Raw genomic sequence first — 10,959 nt, forward strand, 5'->3', positions numbered from 1 at the left:
ATATTTACTTAATAACCTTGATATTCAATCACAACAGATGAAAACATTTGTTATTCTGACCAGTTGTTATTTTCATAATGAAAGAGGTAATTTCTTATAGTTTTCTGGATTTATTAAGTAAATATTTGAGTTAAAGTTAACTTATTTAATATACATTTAATTACATTAGTTCCCTGTATACATGTTATAAAATAAATACAATACAGTCCTACTATATAAATTATTTTAAATATATTTTATATGAATTTCGTTAAATGTAATTGTTAATTTTATCACAATTTTATTTCCTTTTTCATCACATATTGGGTTTTGCTGGATCAGTCTGAGCCATTTGTTGTCTATGGTAAACCATTGATGACAAAATTTTTTGCAATAGTTTGCAAATTGAGAAATAGACCACATTTAATCATTTATTTATGAGAAATAAAACAAAATGAGAATAATATATTGTGTATAAACTTACAAGACAGATGAAAGGGCATGAATAGCCTACTATCGTCTGCACTTTATGCTGAATTTCGTTTGAGAACGGCACAAAGCACAAGTGTAGATGGGATACAGCAGCGGGTTTTCACGTCAACATAGCATACTTTTTGTGACACTGTTCAGCTAAAACTAATATTTTTTTCAATACTGTGAGGGGTAGGTTTAGGGATGGAGTGGGTTAAGACGTTAATAAAATACAATCTAGTTGGTAATTTAATAAATTATTTAAATAATTTCTGGCATAATTGCCGTTCATACATTCCTATAATGTTTGGGTTTAGGGCTGGGGTAAGAGTAAACGGTAATAAAATACAATTCATGGGTAATTTAATAAATTATCGTTAACCTCCGCCGCAGCTGTATCCCTTATCAACAACCGGCACAAAGTACCGATGCTCATGCTGCCAAACCTTGCGTGCGAGAAAGCTAGTCCACCTGCTTTCGTCGTTACAAATAACGAAGGTAGGATTGAATTTATACATGTAGCGACATTTGTTTGTTAAGAATTAATCAGAATGCCTCCTCCCTGCTGAAAACACAGCTGAAACCAGACTAGGCAGGTTGGCTGGTTTTAGCTGGTCGACCAGCCTGGTAATAAGGGGGAGGGGGTGGTGTGACTCCCGTTTGGAGTCTAAAACCAGCTTTAGACCGAGAGTCCAGACAAAACCAACCATATCCAGCTTTAACCAGGCTGGTCAAGCTGGTTTTATCTGTTTTTAAGCTAAAAATGGATGGAAACCAACCTGGAAATTGCTAAAAACCCTCAGCAGGGGTTCAGCAGAGCTATTCACAAAAATAATACAGTAGATATAAAAATGTTTATTGTTATTAGCTTCAATGAGTGCTCCAAACAGGTTCCTCTCAGGTTTCAAGATTCAGACCACTCCCATTGGTTGGAATAATGTCGCCAGGTTGAGTTGGTAGGGGTGCTTCACAAAAATTATGAATCACATGTGATAAAGCCACAGAGAGAGACACATTGTTTACACAGTGCTTTGGGAGAAAACTACTTACAAATGGCTTACTTATAGCTGTCTCTGCGTATTAAGCTGAGATAGTTGAAAATATTTTAAGATTGAAAAAAAAATTACACACTTCAGCTCTTCCAAACCTCTGCTCTTGGGGCCATTGGGATGTCGGCAGCAATAAGAGGTGTGAAAAGTGATGATACAGTAGATATGAGACTGGATAAATCTCACCCTGTGGCTGATGTAAACTTCATCTCTCTCAGAAGAAAATGCAATGTGCTGTGAAATCATCATCAAGAAATGCACCACTACACCATAATAGGTTGTGAAAGCAATCGTTGCCCTTTAGCATTAAACTCAGGTTATCACATAGGAAGTGTGAGGCGGACAATGCTGACTAAACAGCTTACAATGAATTAGGGCCCGTTAGCTCTGTAGAAACCACTGAACTGAGTGTGATAACTTTATAATTTAAAGCCCAGAAACCAGCTAAACTCAACCTAGGATTTACAAAATTAATGAGCCAGACTAAAGCTTAATCTATTGATATGACATATGTTCTGAATATTTTCATACTCTTAAAGGTATAGTCCATCCAAAAAAAGATTTTCCCTTTCTGGTAAAAACAAAAGAAGATATTCTGAAAAATGTTGGAAAGCAGTAGCCATTGACTTCCATAGTATGTTTTTTCTTGCTATGGTAGTCAATAGATATCAATTTCCAACATTCTTCAAAATTATTTATTTGTGTTCAACAGTAAAATAAACTCAGAAAGGTTTGGATTCAAAGCTTCAAAACAATTGAGGCAATTGGTTTGCAAAATGATTTACTGTTTAGAAGTGTTTAAAATACCCCATACTAGGGATACCTGGTGGTCAAAATTGTATAAATGCAACAAAAACTCAGGCAAAACATTAATTTAAAACACATTGCAAATGTTAAATTGAAAGTATAACCTATCAAATACACTTAGCTTATCATCTAATTCACGGGTCACCAATCTCGGTCCTGGAGGGCCGGTGTTGTTGCAGGGTTTAGCTTCAACTTGCCTCAACGCACCTGCCTGGAACTTTCAAGTATACCTAGTAAGACCTTGATTAGCTTGTTCAGGTGTGTCTGATTAAGGTTGGAGCTAAAATCTGCAGGACACCGGCTCTCCAGGAACAGGTTTGGTGACCACTAATCTAATTGTTTGATCCAATGAAGGCTTTGCTAAACAGTCCTTCAAAAATGATTGATTATTAATTTATTATGAATATTAATTTCCTTTAAATCTCATTAAACTATCTACAAACTTGTGAAACTGGTGAGGTCAAGTAAAATATTTGAAACCTGTCAGTATATTGTATTTACGTTTCCATGCCTTTAAAGGGTTTACCTCAGGATACCACTTTAACCCAATGAGACATGAGTGTTTCTCAACCACATTCCAGGACCACCAGCTCTGCACATTCTCCATGTCTCCTTATCCAAACACACTTGATTCAGATCATCAGCAGAGACTGAAAGACCTGTAATGGGTGTGACACAAAGGAAAAGAGACATCCAAAACATGCAGTGTAGGTGGTCCTCCAGAAACATAGCTGTGAACCACTGCTTTACATCACCTTGCTATACTCCCTGCATGCCTGTGAGTTACTTGAGCCAATCAGAAGCAGACTATGTTTGGTTCTGGTAAAACTTTCATAACTTCCATGGGATGCCATTATGGATCACAGCATGACGTTTCACCATCGATTGATATTAGACAGATCTCCTCTCCCTCCAGGACATTTATAGCACCCGTCTCACCCGAAAAGCCCTCTGCATAACATCAGATCCCACCCACCCAATGCACAGCTTCTTCAGTCTGCTGCCATCAGGAAGGAGACTGAGAAGTCTCCAGACCAGGACCAACAGACTGAAAGACAGCTTCATGCTTACAAGCCTTTTTGCACTATACTGTTCTTTATCTGCACCACTCTGGTTTGCACTCATTTGCTATATGCCCTTAATACACATACATACTACATTTTATGTGTATTTTTTAGACCACATTTTATGTATCATTGTATATATTGTAAATTTTCTTTTTCTTTAAACTCTACTTTTTATATTAACATTATATGTTAGGCACATCTGTGAGTAAGGTAATTTCGATTCTCTATATGTCCTGTACATGTTGCTGAATTGACAATAAAGCTGACTTTGACTTTGACTTTTGACTGATGCTTCAGATTCAGTCCCGAAGAGCCATTCCCAAACTCATAACGTCAGACAAAGTATCTCGCTCCCACTCAGGGGCCCAAATTACAGATGCTTCTTATCATTGTGTTTCCTCTAATAGGCAACATTAATAGAACGCGTTGAGGTTTGTTGGCCAATTTGGGTTACCAAATCATTCTTATTCAATCTCCTAAACCATTCAACTGAAAAAATGCCAACTATAGACACTGTAATGACAAAAAGTTATCAAAAAGAATTTTAATTAGTGAAACTGTGTATATAGTCATTAATTTTGTAGACAGTGCTCAAAACATGAATAAGAATTAAAAGGAATTTAAACCTGACCAATGGTTTAATCAGTGTTTGTGAGGAAAAGGCTGACATCACAGTTCATTTAATTTAATTTTATTTAATTTTCCTTTGGCTTAGTTCCCGGTTTTCGCCACAGTTGAATGAACCGCCAACTATTCCAGCATATGTTTTACACAGCAGATGCCCGTTCAGCCACAACCCAGTACTGTGAAACACCCATACACTCTTACATGAACTCATGCATTGCGGCCAATTTACTGTAGGTTATCCAATTCACCCATAGCACGTCTTTGGACTTCTTTGTTGGCCGACACTGGAGCAAACCCATGCCAACATAAAGAGAACAGGCAAACTCTACACAGAAATGTCAACTAGAACAGCCAGAACCAGCGACCTTCTTGCTGTGAGGCGACAGTGCTAACCACTGAGCCACCATGTCATCCCACATCACAGTTCAGTATTTCTTAAAAAACCTTGATCAAACAGAGAGCGCTTTCACTTGAAAATATGAGTACAATTATTTCAGAATATTGCAGTGTATTTGGGCTTGCTATTGCTCGGCCCTCATGGCACAAAAAGTATGACCGTTTCAATGTGATTTGGTGTGAAATAACTCAGATTGTTTCTCTTTGACATGACCACTGGCAAGCTCTGCTCTCGCTGTTTGAATGAATAGGGCATCTTAGGAGAGCACTGCCTGTGATTATTTCAGCCTTTCCACCTGTGGTCATATGAGCAGAAGAAATAGTTTCAATCCCACACATCTCTCTGTTAAACCAGTTGGACCGATCCATCAGATATATCTATATATAGCCGTGTTGATTTGGATGGTTTTAGTTTTATAAAACAGTTTTAAAACATTGCCGTTGCTTGTTTAAATTGTACTTAGTGGAGTTTTTTGATCATTCTGAAAGCATTTTGTTGTTAGGAAGAGTAGGAGGACACCCCAGTTGTACGCTTTTTAGATAGTAATTGCTGTCACCTGTCATTGAGCTTTCCCGTGAGCCGCTTTTATGCTGAGCTATGCACATCTCCGCCTGCTTTTTTAGACAGCGTTCCTCCCTGTTAAATGACAGAATGAGGAGAAACATTTTCAATCATCGATCCTGACAACGTATCACATCAGTTTCCTTTGGAGTGTGTTTGCTGTCGTTCTGAAGTATTTGTGGAGCCAGTGTAGCTTTGTATATAAATCACTTCATAAGCTCATCCCCTGAGGGATCAGGCCAGAGTATGAGGCAGGGCTGGTTCATGCTGTCATCCAGCAGTGGGTGGCATGCAGTTCAATACTCCGGGCAGTTCAACTTCCAGTTGACAGCAATGCCAGCCCCAAAATGTCCTGAAACCTCCTGGCCTCTCCTGATTCACATTACTCAGAGGCCCATGCGAGGGCTCTTGCTCTGTCATATTCTTATGTAAGTTATGTTTTTTTTTTTTTGCCCCATACATGTCAGAACTGGGCTCGAGGCTTTACCATATGGTGCTCCCACTCTACACAGTCTCTCCTCTTAGCCACAGGCTTCGAGCTCCAAAATTTGAACATTCAGGAACTCCTGTCCCCCACAATGAAGGAAACTGCCCTGTGTGGTACAAGCAGACAGACAACAACAGGAATGCCACTGACATTTTGTCAAGAGAATGCACAGAGTGTATGGTGCGGACTCCAAGCTTTCCTCAAGAAGCTGCCAGGACGAGAGTGGGCGGCACTAGATTGCAAAGTGCCTGACAGATTACTTTCAAGTCTCCTGTGAGCTTACAATGTCCTGGTCACAGTGTGCTGTACAGTAGGTGTTGATTGAGAATGTTTGCAGCCTGGGCTGAGTTTTAAACACCATTTCTCTCCTTCCTCACTTTCACTCTTTTCTTGACAGGTCTCAACCAGGGATGGTTAATAATTCATGCGGTTGTTGCCTTGGTTTCTTTTCACTATTACTGTAATCCCATTTTTCACACCCTCCATCCATGTGAAAAAAATGCTGGGTTCCACACGATTCCTTCATGTTGTCCCAACACAAATCGATTAAGCTAAAGTTCATCATTTTTAAAAATTAAAAATTAAAGTGGCTCGAACATAAACCGATTACCCTGTAAAAAGTAATGTAATGTCTCGCTGCCTTAATTCAATGAAGTAATTGTAACTTTATCGCATTAAGTACTATTTACTAATGTAGAAAAAGTCATTCTTACTTATACTGAGTCACATTTACTTCTTAACATCTTAACCTTATTCATTCATTCATTCATTCATTCATTCATTCATTCATTCATTCATTCATTCATTCATTCATTCATGCATTCTCTCATTCATTCATTCATTTTCTTTTATGCTTAGTCCCTTATTAGGGGTCGCCACAGCGGAATAAACTGCCAACTTATCCGGCATATTTTTTACTCAGTGGATGCTCTTCCAGCCACAACCTAACACTGGAAACACTCATACACTCTTGCATTCAAACACATACACTACGTCCAATTTATCTTATTCAATTCACCTATAGCACATGTCTTTTGACTGTGGGGGAAACCGGAGCACCCGGAGGAAACCTACATGAACACAGTAAGACCATGTAGATTTAACACAGAAATGTCAACTGATCCAGCCGGGGCTTGAACCAGCGACCTTTTTCCTGTGAGGTGATCGAGCTATACACTAAGCCATATTACGTCCCATTTACTTAGATGTCAATGAAGTCATCTTAACTCTTAATCAAGTATTATTTACTAATGTAGAAAAAGTAATTCTTAGTTATACTGAGTTACATTTACTTAGATCAGTTACGTTTTTATTTTTACAATTGTTTTGCCACAAATTTCAGAACCCTGATATGCATTTTCAAAACTCTAGACACAAAATTTACAACCATTGGCAAAGATGCACATTTTTGCAAAACTCTTAACTCATTTTTTCAAATGCTTGGATACAATACACTCAAGTCAAAGATGCTTTGTTCACTGAACTAAAACCCTCTTTTTTATATAGCACAATTTAACATCAAATTGATCCCATATCAAAATGTAACTCAAACATTACATTTAAAATAACTGTATTCATTTAATTAACATGATGTAATTATCAACTGATACAAGCGCTCAAAATAGTAAATAACTGTTGCATTACTCTTGATGCATGAAACATGATGAACAATATTACATTTTTAGATGATGAAAGTTTCAGGATAGCTCAAATGACATCCGTTTCCACAGAAGATGATCCAACTGGACTACATTACCAATGGATTTCATTTTTATTCATCCTTATTTTATATACATGGTTTCTATTTTCCAAGTACCACTTTTGCATACAAAGTTTTCAAACTTGATATTACTGTATGCAAGAAAGTCCAATCACAGCATCACAGCAGATCAATATAAGGCCTGGATTCACCTTGACAGAAGGTTCTTTTCATGATTCTTGAGTAACTAAAAAACCACTGTGAGAACCTAAACCAGCCTGATGGAAACACAGTTCCCTAAAAAGAAATCTCATATATAGAAATATATACAATATATATATATATATATATATATATATATATATATATATATATATATATATATATATATATATATATATATATATATATATATATATATCATACATGTCAAAATATTGCAAAAATTACAATTTTTTCAAACATTATGATTACAAATTTGTGCATATACATTACATAAATATATTACCTACTGTTATATATTTTACCTACATATATAAGACCTATATTTTATATAGGTGTCCATATATGGCTGTATATGAACACACACATTCTCTCTACACTTACGTATAAACCATACTGAAACCTGTATCATATGTTTTAAACAACAATATTAAATGATTGTTATTGATTGAAAGTGACTGTTTAGAGTTTTGTGTATAGAGTTTTGAAAATTGACATCAGGGCTCTGAAATTTGCAGCATAGCAATTGTAAAAAACTGTAGGTCATCTCAACTTTATATTAGGTATTATTTATTAATGTCGTTAAAGTAATTTTTGGCCATATTGAGTCACATTTACTTAGGTCAATTATGTTATGTTAACTCACCTAAAATCTGTACTTTGGGGAATGATGTTTACTTAGTTTACTCAAACTACAGTCTTAATTATGCAGAATTAAGCTGTTTGGTAACTACTAAAAACCACAGGTGTTGCATGACCCCCCCCCCCCCCCCCCCCCAAAATTTAATTAATTAAGAATTGTGTTTTTCCACTCATTTTAAATAAGAAAGGAGCAAAAGTGCTGACCTGTTTTTCTATTGGCTTACTGTTGTCTATCTATTGTCCCACTTCCTAAAGTAGACTGTAAAAAATATTGTCAATGGTATAAATGAAACAAAACACTTTGTATTTTATAAGAAAAAAATGTGAAAATTGACACAGGATATTACCTAAGCTCTTAAACAAGTCTTACAATTTGTATATTTTAGACATTTTAATACGAGTACTTCATTTGCCCTTTTGCTTGTTATTCAATTATTTACAAAATGTGTGCAATTCGAGTGCAATCACGGAAACAACAGTAAAATAGTGCTTGAGCAATTTCATGTTTTATATAATTGTATAAAATGTTAAATCAATTATTCATACTTGCTATAATTAGTTATAATTAGGCCCAGGTTTGCCTTAACAGAAGGCATGGCATGCTACAATTAAAGATTTATCAAACAAAATGAGGAACTGTCCCAGTGGACTACTTGCAGGCAATTAAAACTCAAAAACACGGTGTGTAGTCTGACATCAGGCAGCGGTGGCAAGAGGCATTTGAATAAAACATTCATTGTACATGTCTTTTAAGTCATATTTATAAATTTGCAGCTGAGTTTGCATCCACTTGACAGCTTGAGTCTCGCCAGAAAGTGCAGTACGGAAGATATTTTTATTTTATTTATGCATGCATATTTTAACACTTTTTTTACGCTGTTTTCATTAGGTTGTACAAACATGTTTACTTGTACAGTCCATTCACTGCTTGGATCAGCAGTTTAAATAGCACATCAAAAATTGCTCAAACCCAAATTGCAAACCCAGTACGATTTCATTCATTCATTCATTCATTCACTCATTCATTCATTCATTCATTCATTCATTCATTCATTCATTCATTCATTCATTCATTCACTCAGTCATTCATTCATTCATTCAATCGTTCATTCATTCATTCATTTTCTTTTTGGCCACTCCCTTTATTAATCAGGGGTCACCACAGCGGAATGAACCACCAACTAATCCAGCATATGTTTTACACAGCAGATGCCCTTCCAGCTGCAACCAATAACTGGGAAACACCCACACACTCTCAATCACACACGTACACTATGGACAATTTATCTTAACCAATTCACCTATGGCGCATGTCTTTGAACTTGTGGGGGAAACCAGAGCACCCGAGGGAAACCCGTACCAACACGGGGAGAACATGCAAACTACACATAGAAATTCCAACTGACCCAGCCGGGGCTCCCACTGTGCCACTGCGCCACCCCAGTACAATTTCATAACTTGTAATAGTTGTTTTTTGCTCTGTAAAAAATGCTGGGTTCCACACGACCGATTTGTGTTTAGACAACATGAAGGAATTTAGTTGACTTATAGTCTTTTACAAATTTAAACGGATTGAACATAAAACAGGGCAACACGGTGGCGCATTGGGTAGTGCTGTCGCCTCACAGCAAGAAGGTCGCTGGTTCGAGCCTCGGCTGGGCCAGTAAGCGTTTCTGTGTAAAGTTTGCAAAGTTCTCCCCGAGTTCGCTTGGGTTTCCTCCGGGTGCTCCAAAGTCCAAAGACATGTGGTACAGGTGAATTGGGTAGGCTAAATTGTCCGTAGTGTATGAGTGTGAATGAGTGTGTGTGGATGTTTGCCAGAGATGGGTTGCAGCTGAAAGAGCATCTGCTGTGTAAAACATATGCTGGATAAGTTGGCGGTTCATTCCGCTGTGGCGACCCCATTAAAGGCACTAAGCCGAAAAGAAAATGAATGAATAAACAAAACAATTAAGTTGTCCTAAAAATCCGTCATGAATTGTGTTGTTGCAGCTCATTTTACATATAGCTCATTTTGCTCTATAACATCACATTTGACTCTCCCACCCAAATATTATATTATACACACACACACACACACATATATATATATGTATGTATGTATGTATGTATGTATGTATGTATGTATGTATATATATATATATATATATATATATATATATATATATATATATATATATATATTTTTTTTTTTGCTGCTTGTTCAAATTACTTGTTTAAAATGAGCAGAAAGAACACAATTCTTAAGAATTTTAGGGGACAATTATAAATTGTTTTATGTTCAATCCACTTATTTTTTTTCAAAATCAATTAACTTAATTGAGTCGTGTTGGGACAACATGAAACCAACTGTTTACTGGCTTGTTGGTTGATTGGTGTGATCATTGTTTGCGGGTGTGATGTGTAGAGCTCAACTATTTCTTGAGTTCTGTTTTCTTGTTTAACCTGATGAAGACCATAGATCCAAACGTTGTTACAATAAGAAAAAAAAATTTAGGGCTAAACTGAAAGAATGAAAACAACGCTATCTCACAGCAATTCACATCTTTTTAATTTAGTGGCTAATTTGTATGAATTCATACAATCTCATTCGCACAATTTAGTACGATTTGCTTATCCCTATATGACGGTTGGGTTTAGGGGTGGGGTTTGGTGCCACGCCTCCATTTTAAATTCCTACAACTTAATCTTTTTATGTTCAACCCACTTAAATTTGTCAAAACTAATTAAGTTAATTCATTTGTGTTTGGACAACATGAAAGAATTGTGTAAAACCAATGCTATCTCACAGCAATTCGTAACTTTTTGATTTAGTGGCTAATTTGTATGAGTTCGTACAATCACATTCGTACAGTTTAATACTGTTTGCTCATCCCCCGAAGATGGTTGGGATTAGAGGTGGGGTTTGGTGACATGCCTTCTTTTTAAAATCATACAGATTCATACGACTA

Source organism: Danio rerio, chromosome 12, assembly GCF_052040795.2.
Source record: "Danio rerio strain M-AB ecotype USA chromosome 12, GRCz13ab, whole genome shotgun sequence".
NCBI classification, from domain to species: domain Eukaryota; kingdom Metazoa; phylum Chordata; class Actinopteri; order Cypriniformes; family Danionidae; genus Danio; species Danio rerio.